The 22,482-nt window shown below is 36.0% G+C and overlaps 2 long non-coding RNA genes across 2 annotated transcripts in view; one reads left to right on the forward strand and one right to left on the reverse strand.

The window, feature by feature from the left end:
• LOC101126606 (uncharacterized) overlaps positions 1–14,290 on the forward strand; it is a 202,491-nt gene extending 188,201 nt beyond the window's left edge. Inside the window, exons 5-8 of the long non-coding RNA XR_008678267.2 lie at positions 1,911–2,049; positions 3,272–3,391; positions 10,539–10,628; positions 13,337–14,290. This is a non-coding gene — a long non-coding RNA (uncharacterized lncRNA). The remainder of the gene's footprint in view (positions 1–1,910; positions 2,050–3,271; positions 3,392–10,538; positions 10,629–13,336) is intronic.
• Positions 1–22,482, reverse strand: part of LOC109026052 (uncharacterized) — a 282,549-nt gene that overhangs the window by 48,906 nt on the left and 211,161 nt on the right. The window lies entirely within an intron of this gene.

Here is a 22,482-nt window from a genome sequence, read left to right on the forward strand (position 1 = left end):
TAAGCACCGCATTATGATGTGTTTTTCTCACATGGAAACTATGTGTCACTGTAACAGGATTTCCCAAATTAGCACCGTTGACATTTTGGACCAGATAATGCTTTGTTATGAGGAATTACTGCGTGCATTGTAGGCTGTTTAGCACCATCCTGGCCTCTACAAACTAGACGCCAGTAACAACTCGCCAGTTATGACAGATAATGCCTCCAAATGTTGTCAAATCCCTTGTGGGGCAAAATCATTTCCTGCGGAGAATCGCAATTATAATTTGACTGACTATCCAAGTAAGTGAAACTGTGGAAAACTGGAGGTTCCTTTCCATGTTCTCAATAACTTGAGTATTGATTCACAAATTTGGAAGGATAAGGTTAGAATGAGGTTTCTAGAATCTCATTTGAATATAGAGTTAGTGAAAAAAAAGGCCCTTTCCCTGACTTTTACGTCAGAAAGTAATTTTGACAAAAGATAAATTCTCTGTGTAAAGACATAAAAAGCCTTCCTTGCGCCGTGGGAATGGCTAACATGTCTGGAGATAGTAGAGCTACAATCAAATAAGAGACTTTCAGAAGAGAAATCTTATTTATTTATTTATTTATTTTTGAGACGGAGTCTCGCTTTGTCGCCCAGGCTGGAGTGCAGTGGCGCGATCTCGGCTCACTGCAAGCTCCGCCTCCTGGGTTCACGCCATTCTCCTGCCTCAGCCTCCCGAGTAGCTGGGACTACAGGCGCCCGCCACCACGCCCGGCCAATTTTTTTGTATTTTTTTTAGTAGAGACGGGGTTTCACCATGTTAGCCAGGATGATCTCGATCTCCTGACCTTGTGATTCACCCGCCTCGGCCTCCCAAAGTGCTGGGATTACAGGCGTGAGCCACCGCGCCCGGCCAGAGAAATCTTATTTTTACAGATTTGGGCCAAACCAAAACTTGTTTGAAATAACTAATCCAGAGGAATTTTCATGACTTCTTATGGAGTAGCAATTCAGGAAATAAAAGTATTAACTAGTACTTTAATATTTGTTATACAAATGCGTTCATAATTAATATGATAAAAAGATTAGAAATTGATAAAAAGAAAAAAAAATCTTTACCAAATAGGATTAAGAAACTATCTTCTACTTCTGTCAGAATTTTACTGATTGTGTTGTTTAGGCTGTACTGAAATTTTGGTGCTACATTTTTGTTCTGCCCATGAATTTTTTGATTAGATCAAAACTTTCATTACTAACAGGACATGATTCCCAGCCTCTTCCAACAGTTGTTTAGCAATTATAATAACGACATTAAGCTTCCTTCAATATTCTCTGCTAAATGCCTGCTTTCAGTAAGTCATTGCTCTAGAAATATCTATGTTCTGCATTTTAGTTCCTCCTTGACTTTGGGAGAAACTTATAAACCTGCTCCTTTGACAGGAGGATTAACTGCTAGATTTAGGATTGATCTATAAATAAGGTCTTGATAATACTTTCTGGAAGTTATATACTAATAGTCTCATTTTACAGATGAGAAAGTTGAGACACTGAGATGTTAAATAACTTGCCCACGTTACAGATTAGGGACATAGCAGAGATTCAAACTCAGGGCTGTGTGATGACCAAGATTATGTTCCATCATACTGCAGTGCCTTCCTGTCTCCCATGAAAGGAGGTAGCAGCATTCTCACAGACTCTTAAGCGACTAATACATGGTATATGTGTATATTTATATATGTAATACACACACATATTTTTAGCTATGGTATAATTGGGGGTGGATGGGGAGTAGAGTAATGTTGAATATTGAAGCAAGAGGGAAAAGTCAGAATAGAAAAGGATCCCAAGTATGAAACGATGTTTGGGAAGGTAGTCTATTTATTATTTTATTTATTATGCATCCATCTATTTGTTCAATCTTTTATTCATTCATTCAACAGGCACATATTAAGCCTAGAATGTGCTAGCCAATGTGGTACTGGACTGACGTGGCTCATGGATCTCATGGTGGGAACTACATAGAGTGGACTTATGAGAAAAGCCAGCTGGGGCTCCAGGAGCATCACGGAGCAAAGAGAGGTATTACTATCTGTGGGGTAAAGGGAAAGATGTCAAAAACCTGATTGGGGTACCACTCAGGGAGAAAAAGGAGAGAAATCTGTACCTACTTTACAGATGTGTCTGGGGATATTGTCTACATGAAATTAATTACTGCTCCCAGCTCAGCCTTTACCGCTCCATGACCTTACCAGTAGTTACAAGGGTATTAATATACTTGTAGCTACTTACCTGCATACTTGCTTTCGCATCTAACGCAGCTCTGATGTAGCAGGTATTTGTGGTGTCAGGAGAACAATAAGAACATGACTAAGATTCAGTCAGAATCTCCAGTTTACTTAATTGGTCCTCATTTGACATTATAGGTTCCCATATTGAGGCCAGTCCATACATCTTTATACAAAAATTTGAGCTTAAAATTTAGCCTTTTAAGAAACATAGAATTCATTTTAATCTGGAAATTTTTATTTTAGGAACTCCTAGACCAGATGGGAAATAATTATAGCACAGTAATACAATCTTTGATTGTTTTTGTGTGTTATTAAAATGAGCTGCATAATAAACATACATAAGGCAATTGTATTGTAATTGAATATAAAATGGTTTGCATGACTAACATGAAATTTTTTTCTAAATATTCTTAATATTGTTTTATTTTTGGTTTATAAATGTCATTAGTATCAAGTGACAGCAACTATATGGGTTAATCTGGCCTGGGAATTCACAAGAAATAAAGTGCAACTAGTAATTCAAGTTATTTTCTCTACACAGTGGTAATGTTCATTAAATTACAAATAACTATTATGGAGTAGTGAGGGGGTTTGCAATAGAATTTAAAAGAGCTGTTGCACTCATGAGTATAATTTTATCCCTTGCAAATTATGGCATGTCTGTTTATAGTAATAAGGTATTATAGAGATCACTGAGTCATAGGTAGTTCACATGGGAAGATGCTATAGTTTTCTAACCTTTTCCCAGTTTATGTTACCACTGGAAGCCAGAGTTATAACATATCAGTGACAACACAGGGCCATGCTCCCCCTCTTACCCCCATGACTCCCTAAATCCATGTAACTGAGTCCGATTGCCAGATATGCAATTCTCATGTAGAATGAGTGCCCCATGGTTTCAGACCCTCCACTGGTATCTCTTTGGTTATGCAACACCTCCTCAAACAAGCAATAGCATCAGAAAACCAGCTTGCTTTCCTTCGAGTGAGGTGTTGGTTTTGTCTGTGCTTGAGCTTTTCAGGCCTCATCTTCACTATAGGACCAGTGAATAACTCTGGATGGCAGATAAATCATAGGGTGGAGAGAAAGGAGTAGAAGCCTTCAATGATGATACCTGTTTCCGTCAATGACAGGTAAGCTTTTCAAACTGAAGCTGGTGAAAGACTTGAGTAAGTTTATTTGCAAGTCAAGCCTGTTTGAGGTATTCTGTTACTGGAATATCCCCAGGCTTCATTGGTCTGTGGTTACAAATAAAGCTGGAATATTAATAACATTCCAGTCTTGATGGCTTACTAACTCCAACTGCAACAGAAGCTATCAGGCCCCTTCAAAATTCCCTCTCCCAAGACTTTTCAGTAGTCCCTGGAGTATGTCCCATATGAGCTCTCCTGCAGGGCACTGCCACTTTCTCACCAGGTCTCCACTGAGTACTTCTGTCTGCTGACAACCACTGATGTGTGTCTGTTGTCACAAGTAGTATCAGTTTCCTATTGCTACCATAACGAATTATCACAAAGTTTATGGTTTAAAATAATAGAAAATCATTATCTTATATTTCTGGAGGTCGAAGTGTAAAATGGGTCTTATGAGGCTAAAATCAATACATTGGCGGAGCTGCGTTCCTTCTAGGGGATTAAGGGGAGAATCTACTTCCTTGCCTTTTACAGCTTCTAGAGGTTGCCTGCGTTTCTCGGCTCCTGGACCCATCTTCCATTTTCAAAGTGTATCACTCCAAGCTCTGCTTCCATTTCCCCATGGCCACATCTTTTTCTGACTCTTAACACTTCATCCTCCTTCTTACAAGGATTCTTATAATTAAACTGGACCCTCTTGGAAAATCTTGGGTAATCTCCCTACCTCAAGATCCTGAGCTATTAGTAAATCATACCTGCCAGGTCCCCTTGCCCTGTAAGGCAATATATTCACAGGTTCTGGGAATTAGGATGTGGAAATCTTTGGGGGCCATTATTTGGCCCATGACAGAAGCTACCTGCCCATACATGGATGCTGCCATTTATCTCCACCAATGCCCTAGAATTCTTACAATACAGGAGTGGTGCTGTGTGCCAAACAAAAAAGAGGGTGGGGAGAAACAGGCATCACCCCACTCTATGCATACCTCAGAAGCACATGCTTCAAAGTCCCCGTGAGAAAAGTTGTTCAGCTTCTACTTATGTTCCTGTCAGTGAAGAGCTCTGATGAAGTTCATAGGCCTAGGCTGGGGCCATTCATCATGTGCTCTTCTCCATCCACTATACTTTATTCCTGCAAGTGAACAGTCCCACATACAACCTCCTCCTGGTAGACCTTCTAATGTGGAGAATCAACACATGTATGTAGAGCTTGCGCATAGTCAACTCCTCAGTACCAACATGCCTAAACCTTAGCTCAGGCCTGCGTTCTCTTGATATAATTCATTAATTTGAGAATTCACTAATCCATCTTAATTCATTCCTGAAAAACTCACCACTAAATGAAAAGCCATTATAGTAAAAATAAATGTTCTCATTAAATTTAATGAGAAAAATTACGATACATCCCATCTCAACCAGCCTCCTCCTAAGATATTGAAAGCATGCAATACTTGCACCTTCCTCTATGACATTCATATTAATAAATTCACATACATTTCATTCACAATATGTGTTAAGATAGACCTGTAGTGGGGCTAGAAGTTGGATGGATGAAGAAAGTTACTGCAAAGGGTGGATAACATTATAAAGATAATGTTTAAAACTATTGAAAACAAGCACAGTTAACTCCAGCTTAAAAACATCTTTTGTTCATATAAATAATTGATATAATATTATGCACATTAGTGGCATAATCACTTTGGTAGATTCTCTGCTACCTCTGATAGAAGAATTTAATTAGCATAATTCTAATCAGAATGTAATATATAATGAAATCTGAACCATAAGGTAAAATATCACTTTTTATATTTATTTAATGGGGTTTGGGGTGAAAACCAGCTATATCAAGATAAAAAAGAATTGTTGGAAAAATGATAAAACTTTTAACAGGACGATATTTACTTTTGCTACATGAAGAAAGCCTATATTTATTAGACACTTATTTATGCCAAGCTCAGGAATTTTAAGATAAAGGAAACAATCCCCATAATGAGGAGATTCACTGCTTAGTGGGAGAGGAAGTATTAAAACTGCACAGAAACAAACCAAACCATTAATATGGTTATCAGGGAATGAATTGCTGAGCAATTTATATTTTTTCATTCAAAATATTGATTTTAAAATATCATACAGTGAACCTGCATAACTTCTATAAGTAGAAACATCTGTAATTTATCTTTACATTTGCTACTTAGTGTAAGTTAACAACAAGCTACAATTAAGCCACTGAGTGCATCCAACACTCATCTCAAATTAAAACTATCTCTTATACCTCAGAATTGGCATTGTATAATTATAAGCCACATATCTAACTTAAAGCTGCGCTGTCATATCTCCTCCAGCACAGGCCTGACTCTCCAAATCTTTAGGCTTTCTTGAAGGGGATATGATTCTAGTTGGCTCATGGGTTCTGATAAACTCCTTAGTAATCCTAAGGGACTTACAGAATATTTGAATTGCAAAGGGCCTTGGAGCTTAAAAGTAACTTATAATTACAACTGGGAAAATAGAGGCCTGGATCAGTGAGTGATATGAGCTTGGCAGTAATGTGAATTATTGGCACCGTGACTCTGGGCAGAAATTACTCACGTGCTTCTCTTAAATAAGGTGCCAGCTTGGGCTTCATAGGACCTACAACAAGAGATCCTAAGATGCCTAGCACCAGTCAACCTGGATCAGAATTAATTAACAGCCAAAATCCAGTGACTTCTTCCTGTACTTTCCATATCTCTCAAACTCTGCTGCCAAGACCAGTTCCAGCAGATTGGAGACTATAATATAACCCGTGGCACTACCCTCAAATTTGGCTCCTCTTCTGGCTTTCTGGGCAGGCCAGCCACCTTTAGAAGTGACCACATCTTTCTGATGTCTCATCAGTCGGCAGTCTGATACTTGGTTGCTCAGTTCATATTTTCTCAGCACAGATCACTTTGGTCTGTGACTTAAAAGGTGGGCTCTGGCATATTATTCTGCATCCCTCTACAGCCTGGACTTGCTTCTGGGCCTAGTCTCTCCTGGCTAGACAAAGATATTAGTGAAACAAACAAAAGCATTGCCCTTGAGCTGCCTTTTTCTCCTCAGCTTTGCTTCTACACTTCACCAAGTTGTTGAATCCCTCCCTGTCCCCTGTAACATTAAACGTTGGGGTTGGAGTACTCTTTTTTCCATTGCGTGCAAAACTTCCAACTTTCTCCTTCAAAGTTAAGGGTAATAAGTAGGGCACTCCAAAACATAATCTTAGAAGATATGTGGCTTATAATTATACAATGCCAATTCTGAGGTATAAGAGATAGTTTTAATTTGAGATGTGTGTTGGATGCGCTCAGTGGCTTAATTGTAGCTTGTTGTTAACTTACACTAAGTAGAAAATGTAAAAATAAATTACAGGTGTTTCTACTTATAGAAGTTATGCAGGTTCACTGTATGATGTTTTAAAATCAATATATTGAAAGAAAAAATATAAATTGCTCAGCAATTCATTCCCTGATAACCATATTAATGGTTTGGTTTGTTTCTGTGCAGTTTAAATACTTCCTCTCCCACTAAGCAGCGAACCTCCTCATACATCCCATAGCTTAATCACTCAAGGATAAGTTTAAAGCTGAAAGAAACCTGTGTTAAAATTCCAGATCCCCCAGTTGCTCGCTGTGTAGCTTTGTGACTTTGGCCAAAATTTAGTTTCTCCATCTGCAAAACAAAGATTATAATAGCACCAACTTATGGAGCACAGTCATTGAAATGATGCAGGTAAAACCCTTAGATTAGGTCCTGACATGTAGTAAGAACTCAACAGGCAGTAGCCCTGAGTATTCTTTTCTTCACTAGCTCCCCAAACGCCACACTGGGACTCTCATTTATGGGATCCGTGTGCTGATATTCAATGTGCATATTTAGTTTGTACCAAATTATATTGTAACTGATAATTAGATATTGACATTCATGGTATCATATCAGCACCATTTTCTGGTTTTAAGATCTGTTTTAATATTTTTGCTATTTGTGGTTATTTTTCTTAATTTTGTTGAGCTTCAAAGAGGGCAGTGATTTTTAAATAGGCATTCTCTCCATCATCTTTCCCAGAAGTACTGCCAAATTATTTTTCTATTTCTAATACACTATTCTGAACCTTTTCTCTGAACCTTTTCTCTTAACATGAGTGTCAAATTTGCTTTTAATAAAACATGATACTAAAAACTACATGATACTAAAAAACTAGGTGTAAAGAAAAAAATGTAGAGTTTGTCACCTTATTTTATTTAAGATAGATGACCAAAATGAGTTTTTAATTTTCTTTTTCCTTTTTAAATCTTGGAAATCCCACATAGGTCAAATCCCATGATTCAAACATTTTTTTTCTTGGCTTCCTGGCTGTAATGCAATGATTTGATTTCTGTTTAGCTAATATTTTTTATCAATTCTTGCATTGCTTCTCATGTGACAAAATAAAACTCTGATTTTTTTTCCCTTTTTTGCAGAACAGGAAATAACCACTTGGCCCTGTTTCTGGTGGTTTTGCATGTACCAGAATGTCCTAGAGAAGTATAACCCATTACAAACCTCATAATGTCAGGGGAAGATGGATGGCCTTGAATACTTTGAACAGTGTAAATTGAGCAGCATATAGAATATGTTACATAATTAAGCTAAGCTCTATTTTCTGGAAAAAAAGAAAATATGGCTAAAATATTTCATAGTGCAAATCAGCCTTGATTCCTTCAAAATCATTCAAAGAATTGTATGTGCTGATAAGAACAAGTTCTTTGCTTTTTAATGATGGTGTATACGAGTAATTCAGAGCCTTATTTCAAGATTACTGGTCAATCTATGCCTTTTACTGACATTAACCTTCCTGTAAAATGAGACCATTTAAGTTCACCATTCAATTGACTCAGGCTGACATTATAAGTCACCTATTCTGAGATTTAATCAAGTATAAACTGAAAGTCTTCTCTAGGTCACGTTACCTAGTCTAGTAAAATTTGTTTGAAACAAGGCCCTTAATGCTGATCATTGAGCTCACACTGCCCTGGGTTCATGATTTCCTTAACTCCTTGCTTTCTGAAATCTTTATTTGCTTCACTTTTCTTTGTTTCCGTTTTTCCCCATCACCCTGTGCAGGAAAGGTGAGAGCTAACTCTATTGAGTGTGTTTGTTGCCATGGTGAAGAAAATAGTACGATTCCACAGTTAATAAAGAGTATCAGGGTGAGGAAGATATTTCTTCCAAGCTCCCATGATTTTCATTTCATTACAGTGGAACTAAAGAGCACTGACAGGACTGTTGAAGCAAAATCTTATGTTAGATGTAGTTCATAATGTCATGCTATTCACTCAGAATATAGTACTTTCCTGGAGAAATTATTTGAAACGCTTGCAATGAAGAAATGTTTTAAAAGGGACTTCATGTGGTCATTTACTTCCTAACTAAAAAGGAATTGGTATTCTACAGATTTCCACTTTGAGAACTGGACAGTAACAGAGTAATATTGTTGCAAAATCCCTTATTAATTCATGCTTCAAAAAATGATTTGTGGCTTTTCTAAAGGAAAATGTCTTCATTTAGCTGTCCCATCTAAACTTGGGTGTGGAAAGCATGAAGAACCTATCTTTCACAAGTACAAAGGGTAATGCATTTTTAGTAATGTATGTGGTTCAGAACAGAAAATCTTTTCTCTTATCCCTTCTCTCTCATCTCTTTCCATCTCTTCTACTTGCTCCTCCTACTCACCCCAACCTCTCTTCACATGCACTTATAGATTCACAAGAGCCAAGTGTGTGAGGAATTTTTTACCAGAAGAGAGAGAAGAAAGTAGCTAAGGTCTAACAGTGTAGCTGAAAGTCTTTCCCCCATGAATTTTTTATTTGTTAGGTAATTCAAAACACCGCAGCTGAACCTTGTGTAAGAGGTCACGTCAACTTCACAATCTTTCATTAAAATGGAAGCAAATAGAAAGCTTTCTTAATTGCATTTTTTTCTACTTATCTAAGTCTAATTTACTATGATGAAATACACTTTGGTGAGCATTCCATTGTTTCAATGAAGAAAGAAAATAAAGAAAAATAATTTTTAAAAACATAGATCGAAGAAAAGTAAGAATATTTGAAAATAGCAAATTTCCAACTTTTAACTCCATTGTTAGCTTGCCAGATCCTTTATGAACACTGAGATTGTTAGAACTGCAAATAAAGTAGAATAAAATGTTGAAGTGGCTTATGTTGAAGTCTGCTGATAGACAACACAAAGTTATGTTATGTAAGAAATTTTCTTTCTCAATATAGTTCAAATAATAGAAAAAAGTGAAAAAAGAAAGATGAATGCATTCAAGGCTTTCTTTAGAGGAAAGAAAGTTAGCTTTAAAAATAGTAGACATTTTGTCAAGAAGTTATGTTAGAATAGGTGCTATTGAGATGGATATGTGGGAAAGTGGAAGAAGTGGTAATTGTGGAGTACCCATGCTGTGCTATGCACCTTATACAATTTATCTTGTATAATCTTCGTTTATTGTCATCCTGAGAAGGTGGGTAGCAATGTGCACATTTTCACAAATAAAGGGAGAAAAGAAATCTTTTTCTCAAGCTCCTGGAATAAAACACTTGAAGTCAGGTCCATAGAATGTCATACCTTGTTGTCTGCCCCCTGCTGATAAGGTAAGAAAAGGTTTCCAGTATTTTGGAAAAAGGGGCATTCGAAGAGAAATTATAGAGAGAGCAAATTCATAAATATGGCCTGGTTAATTCCATTTTATTATCATTTCTTACGAAACAAAATAGATGTTTCAATGGTCACATTACCAGGGAATTTTATTTTTTCAGCTGGACATTGCAAGTCTTTGTGTAATCATCCTCCGAATCTCACAACATCCCTTCCATTTAATTATAATCTATTGACTGTATTGTTCCGTTTTACAGACAATGACAATATTTATTTGCATCCATTAAAAAATATAAATCTGAGCATTTTTAAAGATCACATCAAACTTGAGAGAAAGACTACTTCAAGAGAGAGAAGAAATAGAAGACATGGACACTGCCTCTTAAGAACATAAAATCTAAACGTTGAGGCAGGTCAAACTAAGAAATATAAATGCATTTGAGACTCATATAATGAAGCACAACACAAATGTAGACTGATAGGAATTTCTTTGCAGATAAGGCCCGAAGATCCAGACTGATGATAAGCCTAAAGCCGGTGGAGGACAATCACTACTGGATTCTACCACAGAAGGCTGCAAACACCAGTGAGGATTTTTACTAAAGTTACAAAAGTAGGGGCTTTTAGTAAATTTTGTTTCATAGGCAGTGTATTATCCAATTAGAAGTAAGCTAATATTGGCCGGGCTGTAATCCCAGCACTTTGGGAGGATGAGGCAGGCGGATGACGAGGTCGGGAGATCGAGACCATCCTGGCTAACATGGTGAAACCCCGTCTCTACTAAAAATACAAAAAAATTAGCCGGGCGTGGTGGCGGGCGCCTGTAGTGCCAGCTACTCGGGAGGCTGAGGAAGGAGAATGGCGTGAACCCGGGAGGTGGAGCTTGGAGTGAGCGGAGATCGTGCCACTGCACTCCAGTCTGGGCGACAGAGCGAGACTCCGTCTCAAAAAAAAAAAAAAAAAAAAAAAAAAAAAAGAAGTAAGCTAATATTTTTGTTTTTTTTTTTTTAAGCTGTTAGATTCTGGGTAGAAATCGCACTCTACAATAAATAGAAGCAATAGCTTATCATAGATTTAATATCTACCTTCTATAATAGAACATTTTTACAATAATTGATACTCTCATTCATTTATTCTCTTATTAAAATATATTTATTGCCTGTCTCCTGTTTACTAGGGATTGAGTAGGGAACAAAGCATGCTGTTTTTATATTTTAATATTGAACATTATAGATCGTAAGAGTCTAAAACAAGGCAACAGAGTTTTCGAAAGTGATTTTCAAAGCACTAATTCTGCAAGATGCTCCCCAACCCTAAAGGGCGCCACAGCCAAATCCATTTGGTAAACATTGCAATGACTGAGAAAGCTTATGGGAAAGAAGCCCCTCCAGCTTTGTCAAACCCAAAACACTTTTTTTTTTTAAACCAAGGAACATTGATTAATATCCTGTTGCGTGAAACATCCTAGGTGAGATGTCAGCTCAGAGCAGGCCTATTTTGGAGTGCTAATTCAGCAGGTCAAAGGTGTGAGAACAAGTAGGCAGATGCCATATTCTGGAAGAACTAGCAGAAGAGCAGAAAAATCTTTTTTGTTTTTTCATTGTTTTGAGACAGGGTTTTGCTCTGCTGCCCAGGCTGGAGTGCAGTGATGTGATCTTGGCTCACTGCAGCCTCTGTCTCCTGGGATCAAGTAATTCTCCTGCCTCAGCCTCCCAAGTAGCTGGGACTACAAGAATGCACCACCATGCATTCTTTTAAGTATGTTGCCACTCTGCCACTAAGAGATCAAGCATATAGTTATTTGGAGTAAAATCAACTATGGTGGAGGACATTGCTACATAGGCTCTAAAGTCACAGAAACTCCTTCCTTCCTTCCCTCCCTCCCTCCCTTCCTTCCTTCCCTCCCCCCTTCCTTCCTTCCTTTTTTTTCTTCCTTCCCTTCCTCCCTCCCCCAGGAAAGATACATACCTATAGGGAGCTATAATCTAGTTACTCATAATTAATTCTTTCCAAGACGGTATATGAATAGTAAACTTTTTCAGGTTTCCCATATCTAAAAATGTCTTATTTTACTTTCACAATTTTAGGATAATTAGGCTGAGGGTAGAATTCTAGATTCAAAGTAATGTTCCGTCAAAGCATTGAATATATTGTTACATTCCCTTCTAGCCTCTGGTGTTGGTAATGAGAAATCTGAAATTCTGATTTGTTTTTTTTTCTTTTGTTTGTTAATAATTTCTCTCTCTGAAAACTTTTAGAATTTTTCGGGCAACTTTATCTCCCTGTAGTTTTATCTATTTTACAGCTGGATTTTGTTTATTTTAGTGTACTCTCTTTCACCTTGATCAATCTTGCCAGAGTTTTGTGTTATTTAGTATCCTAAAAAAAAAAAAAAAAAAAAAGCTTAGACTATCCTAAAAGCTAATAAACATGTAAAAAGATACTCAACATCATTTAGAGTCATAGAATGCAAATTCATTTAAAATGAGGCATTATTATGCAGCTGTTAGACTGACAAAAATCTGGGTAATGCCAAGTGTTGACAAGAATGAGGAAAAACTGGTAACCTCAAGCACTGTTGATGGTAGCGTAGGCTGGGGTGGCCCTTCGGGAGAGCAATTTCACATTTGGCACTAAGTGTACAGACTCAGCTTATATCTATCCATCATCTAGCAATTCTACCTCTGGGTGTATCCCCCTCCCCACCAGCACGACACTTTTATGGACAGATGGACAGATGAGAGAGAGAGAGAGACAGAGAGAGAGAAAGAGAGAGAGAAAGAGAGAGAAAGAGGGAGACAGAGAGAGAGAAAGAGGGAGGGAGAGAGGGAGAGGGAGGGAGGGAGGGGGAGAGAGAGAGAGAGAGAGAGAGAGAGAGAGAGTAAGACCACAGGGATTATATGAGGATTTTCATTGCATTGATATTTGTGGAGGAGGAGATTAACTTGAGGACATAGATTATTGACAAGATGTGGTGAACCCACATCCCACATTCACAGGGATATATATATAAACAACAAAAAATACACTAAACAGAACAGAATTGTTGCCATGGTTGTTAGGGTAAAGAGGTCTGGGAGTGAACAAAGGAGAAAGCATGAAATCAAACAAACAATGAAAGGTTTCATTTTTGTTAATCCTTTCCTCTCTGTTCATTTCCCCACCTCTCTCTCATCTATCTATCTGTCTGTCTATCTACCTACCTATCTATCTAAGACAAAAAGATCTCCCTCTCCTCTCCTTTCTGTCTTCTAACCCTACCCCTCTCTCTTTCTTTTTGTTTCTCTCTCTCAGATCATTATCGTTCTGGGGAATCCAGCTGCCATGGTGAGTAGCAGCACTACAGAGAGGCCCACGCAGCAAAGAATTGAAACCTCTAAACAATAGCCATGTAAGTAAGTTTGGAAATGGATTCTTAGCCTAACCTTAGGATAACTGTGGCCCCAGGCAATAGCTGGACTGGAATCTTATAGAGATTTTGCACCAAAACCGCTTAGCTCATCTGCTACCAGATTCCAGGCCCACAGAAGCCCTGAGATTAAAAAAATGTTTGAAGATTTAGGCTACGAAGTTTTGGATAATTTGTTACAAAGCAGTATATAAGTAATATACCTAGGAAATCAACTCTTAGGTACATATCCCAGGAACACTTGAACAGGTGCCTAAGCATGTTCCCTGAAGCACTATTTATGGTACAAATAGATGGAGACAAATAGATTTTCATCACTATCAGAATAAAATAAGTAAAATATGAAAAATTCAAATAACATAATAAAACCGTGCCCCAAAGAGTTAAAGAAAATAGTAACTCAAAGAGTTAAAGAAAATAGTAACTAATAGAAATCCTTGAGTTTGCAGGATAGTAGATCAGAAAGCAAACAACTTGTTGAAACGTTGAGACACTATCTGCTTGTAAGATAACAAAACTGGCTACACTCAGTTAGAACCAATATGGCCAACTGGAGTTTATGCAGAATGAGCTTGCAGACATCACATGTTTTATATGAACTCACCCTGAGTTTGCACATGAGACCCATGAAGAAGCAGGAAAAAGTAACTGCACCCAGAAGGAACCTCCAGGCCTCCTCTTTCCTTCCACAAATTACCTACTAATTCTCGGACTCCACCCTCTAAATCTTTTCTAATACAATTATTGCCTTAAAATCAGCAGGGGGAGACAAATTCGAGCTAGTCTCCTGTCAGAATTCTTGGTTGACTTGCAATAAAAAGCTTCTCTTTGCTCAAGAACCTGGTGTGATAATATTGGCTTTTAGTGCATTTGGGCAGCAAGCATCATTTGCTTGGTAACAGTAATACTGTAATCAAACACTAGATGAAATGAACTAGATTAGACAGATAGATCTTCAAAACACAATAAATTGTGTAAAAAAGTTACATAAATAATCATTTCTAGATGAAACAGAGAAAACTGACATTTAATTTTAAAAACAATCAGTTTATTATTTATTTTATAAGTAATCACAGATATACAAATACAAATATATTTCCTGATTATGAAAGAGAAGAACAGAAAAAAATATGTAAGACTAAAATTGAGAAATGAATATGGGATACACAAAGACCTTTGATAATGCCTTCCCATGAACTGAGGAGTATCTAAACTCTCTTCCATGCAACTGAGGTCCAATAATACTTTAACATAGTACATGAAGATGTGAACCAATGTTACAGGCTCATTTAACATAAATTCGAAAAATTCTAAACAAAAAATGAGCTGGGTATTAGAATAATAATTGCATCATAGTAAAGAATTGTTTATTCTAAGAATGCAAATCAATATTAGAAAATATGCTATTTTAATGTATTAACAGTAAAGAAAAATATAAGGTAACTAAATTTGATGCATTTGATAAAAGTAAATACTTTAATATTTATCTATCTTTCAATCAATCAGTCTATCTAATAAAGTCTCATATATGGGGCCAGGTGTGGTGGCTCACACCTGTAATCCCAGAACTTTGGGAGGCTGAGGCGGGTAGATCATGAGGTCAGGAGATCGAGACCATCCTGGCTAACATGGTGAAACCCTGTCTCTACTAAAAATACAAAAAAAAAAAAAAATTAGTCGGGCACGGTGGCTGACGCCTGTAATCCCAGCACTTACTTTGGGAGGCCGAGGTGGGTGGATCTCCTGAGTTCAGGAGTGCAAGACCATCCCGGGCAACATGGTGAAACCCCGTCTCTACTAAAACACAAAAAATTAGCTGGGTGTGGTGGTGCATGCCTGTAGTCCCAGCTACTAGGGAGGCTGAGGCACGAGAATTGCTTGAGTGGAGGTTGTAGTGAGCCGAGATCATGCCACTGCACTCCAGCTTGGGCTGCAGAGTGAGATTCCATCTCAAAAACAAAAACAAACAAACAAAAAAGAATGAGATGATGTTTCATAATGGAATTTCATAGATTACACTGAAAGAAAAAGAAAATGTGTGAGGAAGAAAATAGGCATAAGGATAGCCCAAGAAGTTTTAAAGAACAATTATAGTAAAGTTGTCTTCCCTTAGGAGATATCTAGCATGCTATCAACTATAGTAGTAAAAATAGTATAGTTGTACTGTGGAAATAGACAAATAAAACAAAGATATAGAACAGAGAGTATACTGTGATGGGTGCACCCAAATCTCAGAAATCACCACTAAAAAACTTATTCATGTAACCAAACACCACGTATTCCCTAAAAACGTATTGAAAAAAAAAATAAATAAAATGTATAATCTATTCTTTTAAAAAAGAAGTAGACCCATATGTAGATAAACTTTCGATTTATAATAAAGGCAATTTTAAATTGGTAGAAAAAAAGACAGCCTACAAATTGTTCAAGTTATTTTGAACAATTAGCTATCTACTTGGAAAAAGTAATGTAATCTTCAGACTTTACATCATGCACTACAATGGATTCTAGATTATTTTAATAATAGTTAATTATAATCAAAATTATAAAAAGCATTTGTGAAAAAAATGTTTATAACTTTTATGTGGTAAAAGCCTTCCTGTAAGAGATATGAAGCCCAGAAGCTATAAAGGAAAAAGAATTGATTTATTTTTATGTTCAGTTTTAAACTTAGTGTTCAAAAGTATGGACTTTGCAGCCAGAGTGCCCATTGTTTAGATTCTGGTTCCTCAACTTGGTTATATGGCTTTGGGTAAGTTTGTGATTGCTCCACGTCTTGGACTTTTACCTGTACACACCTCAGATTTTTACCTATAAACTAGAGATGGTAATAGTACCTTTCTCACAGGACCAGTGTAAGACATACATGAGTTAATATGTAAAGTACCTTGGAAAGTACCTGACTCATAGTAAATATTATATATATATATACATTTGCTACTATTAAAAAGATAAGTAGAGAAAAATTTATTCAAAATATATAGAATCCACATCCAGAATGTATGACAAACTCTAACAAGTCATTAAAAAAATCCCAATAGAAAAATACATAAAAGATATGAACACACAATTTACAGAAGAAAAGATTATATGACCATACATACTTACACTAAAAATAAAAGAAATGCAATTCAAAAGCTTTCAAAATGACAGTAAAAAAGATTTATGTTATCGAGTGTTGCCAAAGATATGAAGAAATGTTAGCAGGACTATAACTTGCTGAAATATTTTGAAAGGCAACCTGGAAGTATCTGTAAAATATAAATGGCCTTTCATTATTTATAACAATTCTACTTTTAGGAATGTATTTAATATAAACAAACATTCTCACATGTACAAATATGTGTATATAAAGGTTTTTTTCAGTATTATTTACAACAGAGAAAGAATTATAAATGACCTAAGTGTCCATCCCCACAGAGGGGATTCAATAAAGTATCTTTCATTCATTCAATAAAGACAATGCAACTCTTAGAATAAGATAGTCCTATACACATACTTCAAGTTCTATTTAAAAAGTAAAAATCATGTTATGAATTATTACACTGATTTAAAAATAAATTTAATGTTAATGTTTACATATATTATGTAAATACATAGAAAGTTAACTGGGTGTCTATCTTCCCAAATGTAATACTACTAATAGCTAGAAATCAGAAGGAGTGGGGAGAGGGCTGTTAAATGTAGATAAGGACATGGGAATTAAATATTTTTTTAGAAGGGAAACAGGATAAGTCTTGGAGGCTTTGTTCGTTTCTTTTTACTATTCACAATAGCAAAGACTTGGAACCAACCCAAATGTCCATCAGTGATAGACTGGATTAAGAAAATGTGGCACATATACACCATGGAATACTATGCAGCCATAAAAAAGGATGAGTTCATGTCCTTTGTAGGGACATGGATGAAGCTGGAAACCATCATTCTCAGCAAACTATCACAAGAACAAAAAACCAAACACCACATGTTTTCACTCACAGGTGGGAACTGAACAATGAGAACACTTGGACACAGGAAGGGGAACATCACACACTGGGGCCTGTTGTGGGGTGGGGGGAGGAAGGAGGGAAAGCATTAGGAGATATACCTAATGTAAATGAGTTAATGGGTGCAGCACACCAACATGGCACATGTATACATATGTAACAAACCTGCACGTTCTGCACATGTACCCTAGAACTTAAAGTATAATTAAAAAAAAAAAGAAGCAGCATATGATGGGGGAAAAAAAAGAAGTGAAACAGGATAGAGAAAGCACAAATAACAAGACATAGCTTCTTTTCTCAATAAGAGTATAATATAGAAGGGGTGATAAAACAAATTATTAAAATGTATTTATTCAAAAAATCTTCTACACCCAGAGCTATACCTATCAATATAGAATTACCATGAAGATCAAATGAAAGAATACATATAAAGAGCTTACCTAGCACCCTCTATAAATATTTACTCTCTCTCTCTCTCTATATACACAGACACACACGCACACACACACACACACACGTACATATACGTATATAAATTTTATTGTAAAGGCCGGGTGCGGTGGCTCATGCCTGTAATCCCAGCACTTTGGGAGGCCAAGGCGGGCGGATCACGAGGTCAGGAGATCGAGACCATCCTTACTAACATGGTGAAACCTCATCTCTACTAAAAAATATACAAAAAATTAGCTGGGCGTGGTGGCGGGCGCCTGTGGTCCCAGCTACTCGGGAGGCTGAGGCACGAGAATGGCGTGAACCTGGGAGGCGGAGCTTGCAGTGAGCAGAAATCGCCCCACTGCACTCCAGCCTGGGTGACAGAGCGAGACTCTGTCTCAAAAAAAAAAAAAAAAAAAAAAAATTGTAAAGAATGAAAGAAATGATGCTACCGGCAAAGAGATGACTTTTTTTCTCCTGTGCATCAGTACAGTTCCCTAGAACTCACCATCTGATATCCTCCTTGCTCATATGCTTATGTCTATACAATCTGTTTCTCTCCACTACAATGAAGCTCAACAACTGCTGGGAGTTATTTTGTTACATACTGTTTCCTCACTGCTTGGAATAAGGCTTGGCACACAGTAAGAACTCAAAAAAAGTTTCCTTGAATCGTTAATTCCTTTCTGCCAGTACTTATCTCATACTGATTAATGTATTTTTTGCTATGGTGAATGCTTGAGTGATAATACTTCCCCAGAAAACATTTCAAAACAGGAATTTGAGTTCTATGCTTTCACTAATATCTTAACTTGCTAAAAACATTTGACCAAATTCAACAGTTATCAAAAGCAAGCTTCATAAGCTGTTTTGCCAAAACAACAAAGAAATGAATATTTTGAATGGATGTAGACTTGCGCTTTCTGTGAAATATCTATCCAAATGGGAATGAGTAAAATGAAATGGTGTTGATTCTCAGAATCCCAGAGCAGCATCTGGGCTTGCCAAGTGCAGGCAGGCATCATTGAAGAAAAGATGCTTGCCTTCGACTTTCTAATATAAACTATCTAGAGTGACCAGAGGAAATATGAAAATACCAATTGGCAATGTTTGTTTAAATTGATGCCAGAGGGTTTTTCTTTTATCTTCTCTTGGAAAGAATTCTGTTGTCAAAGTAGGCTTTGTGCAGGGAAAAACAAATGTGTGTTAAGCAAAAAGCTTCTACAGTTTAATTTCCTCTTGCAAAAAGTATGAAAATCTACTGTAGGTTGAATTTTAGACAACATTGTTGGTGGCTTGTGTGTCATCAGATCTTTGGGATCAATGGCTGCAGATTGCAAAATCTTGGAATTTGTAATTACAAAGACAAGACAGTTGAAGATAGCTTGATGTGAATACCTGCCATTTACCCCTTATTCTTTGTTTTTTTTTTTTTGTTAGCTTTCTTTTTTATATTTTTTATTTTTTATTATTATACTTTAAGTTTTAGGGTACATGTGCACAAAGTGCAGGTTAGTTACATATGTATACCTGTGTTCTTTGGTCACGTTTATCTTTTACTTATTCATTGGTAAGAACGCTTTATATACCTGAATATTAATTCTTTACTATTCATCTTCTAAATACTTTTTAGCAAACTTATTTTCTGCTTTAAAAATTATGTATGGTATGTTTATTTTCTATATAGAATGTTTCCATTTTTATGTAGTAATTTTTTATGTTGTTCTAGTTTCTGGCTTAATTTTCATGTTGAGAAAGAGCATTCCAAACCCAAAATAATTAAAGTGATTCTCTGTATTCTCTTCTATTGATTTTATGGCCTTGTTACTAAAATTAAATATTTAATAAATCTATAATTTGGTGTCCAGTGAGAAGTATTGATCTTTTTTTAAAATGGTTTTACATTTTTCAATATTTCTATTATTAAAGAACAAAATTTATATTACACCTTTTTCATTTACTAAATTGACATGTATACTTGAGTCTTTTTATTTTTATTTTATTACTATTTTTTTGAGATGGAGTTTCACTCTTGTCACCCAGGCTGGAGTACGGTGGCGTGGATCTTGGCTCACTGCAACATCCACCTCCCAGGTTCAAGCGATTCTCCTGTCTCAGCCTCCCAAGTAGCTAGAATTATAGGCGCGGGCCACCATGCCCAGCTAATTTTTTTGTATTTTTCGTAAGGATGGGGTTTTGCCATGTTGGCCAGGCTGATCTCGATCTCTTGACCTCAGGTGACCTGCCCGCCTCGTCCTCCCAAAGTGCTGGAATTACAGGCCTGAGCCACCATGCCTGGCCCTTGAGTCTTTTTATGAACTGTTAGTCCATTTCTCGATCTTTTTGTCAAGCATATTATTTTAATATCTACTAGGGAAAATCTTTTATTTCCAGAATTTTTCTAGCTATTTTTACGTTTATTCTTCTAAATTGGTTTTTTTTAAAAAATCACTTTTTAAACATAATTATATGACTACATTGTTATTGTAAACATGTAAAACGATATATAATGACATACGATAATCTCCTCTTCTTACTTCCCTATTCTACTTTTCTTCCCAGAAGTAATAATGGCTAATACTCTTCAGTGTATGTTTCTAGAACATTTTCTATTCATTTACTTAAATGTATATGCATATGTACATTTTAACATAAATGGAGCCACACAATAATTATTGCTTTGGGCTTTTTAAATTTTGTATTTCTCATAGATCTATGTCAGTATATGGCATTTTTCCTCATTTCTTTATCAAGATACACATACACATATATTTATGAAGATACACATGCACATATATTTGTTGACCCCCAAGTGATATGCATACACACACATGCACACACACACACACACATTTTGCCATAACACACAAGGCTCTTCATAATGGAATCACCACTGGAATCATAATGAAATCACGTTGTGTGAGTATCTATTTTTTCTGCATTTCTTTTAGATTCTTAGAAGTGGAATTGTTAAGAATGGGATATGAGCATTTGATAAACTACTAAATTGCCTTCCAAAAAGCCTTTGAACATTTACTTTTCTGTAAAAAATACACAGGAATCCCTATTTTTCCACTTTAAAAATCATTTACTAATGTATGACTTCCATTTTGAATTTTTATAGGGGAGAATCAATAGATTAGTTGCTTCAGAAGCTGTTATGATGTACAAAAGCAACTAATGTAAAACATAAAATAGAATTCCTGTACTCCAAATTACTAGGGGTGAGGTATACCTTAGCAAACACAGATAATGTAACAAAAATAGAGTATAAAGAAACATAAGAAGTATAAAGTATAAAGAGTATAAAGAAATAGTGCCATAAGAAGAAAAAGCAAAAAACAGTAACATAGAAATAAGACCAAATACTTTCCTCATCTTAGTAAGTGTGAATGGGATACCTACCTAATAAGAAAGGAAAATAAAGCACATCAAAACAAACAAACAAAAACCAATACACACATTTAGTGATGCAGAAAGGTTAAAGAAATCACAAAGCTATATCTGACAAAAATAAAATTGAATTCAAGGTGAAAAGTATTAAGTAACATTCAAAGATCTTTTTCTTGCAATAAGCACTACATGTTACACAATGTATAAAACTCTATCATCAACCTTTTGCAAAAAACAAATATAGAAATGAAATATATAAAGTAAAATACATTGGCAATCCAAATGTATAATAGTAATGGGAGACTTTAACACCTTTTTCTGAGTTCTTCACAGATTAAAGTATATAAAAACATCAAAATTAATTTAGAGGTGATCCAAAAATATCAGTGAGATTATATATATGTAATATACATATAAATTATATACATATAAAACATATAATATGTAATATTAGTGTATATTATACGTAATTATATAACATATAATGAGATTATATGTATCTATGTAGATAAATCATATTTATTATTTGTAAAGCAGATATTGTTGGTTGTACATCCACCCAGTAATAATTCACTCTTCTTTCTGATTAACATAATGCCAATGTGGGCATCATTGCTAACAGCAGTGTATGAACTATGCTGGGTCTAAGTTGATGATAACAATCTGATTTTTACTTGTTAGTAACTGTTGGTTGTGTGAGATCAAAGGGAAAACACTTTTGGGCCTTCTAGAACATATTTTTATCCCTGACATGAGACTTGTGAGAACACTTCTTTTTCCCTTCTTGCTTTTGGACATTTTTGTGACATAAAATGACACTGGGAATTGCTGCAATCCAATTGTCTTGTGTCCATGAGGCCAGACACTACCAATACAGGAGGTGGATAGAGCATAAGGAGAGACCGTGTCCTGGATGGTGTCATCAACTTTCACAATAAACTCTGAAAATCTCTACTCCTGAACTTCTTAGGTGAGGTAATAATTTATTATTATTTAAGCTACATTCAATACACAAACAGAGGTCAAATTTTCAGACCACAAACCAGTATATGTGGAAATAAAGAAAAGAGGGGAGAAAACAACCATTTGAAATTTAAAAAACTTTCTCATAGTGAATTACTGATTCAGAGATATTTCATCCGCTGTTGGAATGTGTCTAGTAAATAACAATGGTAAAAATATTCCATATCGAAACCTGTGAGACGAGGTTAAAGGTTACA

Source organism: Gorilla gorilla, chromosome 2 (genome assembly GCF_029281585.2).
Source record: "Gorilla gorilla gorilla isolate KB3781 chromosome 2, NHGRI_mGorGor1-v2.1_pri, whole genome shotgun sequence".
NCBI classification, from domain to species: domain Eukaryota; kingdom Metazoa; phylum Chordata; class Mammalia; order Primates; family Hominidae; genus Gorilla; species Gorilla gorilla.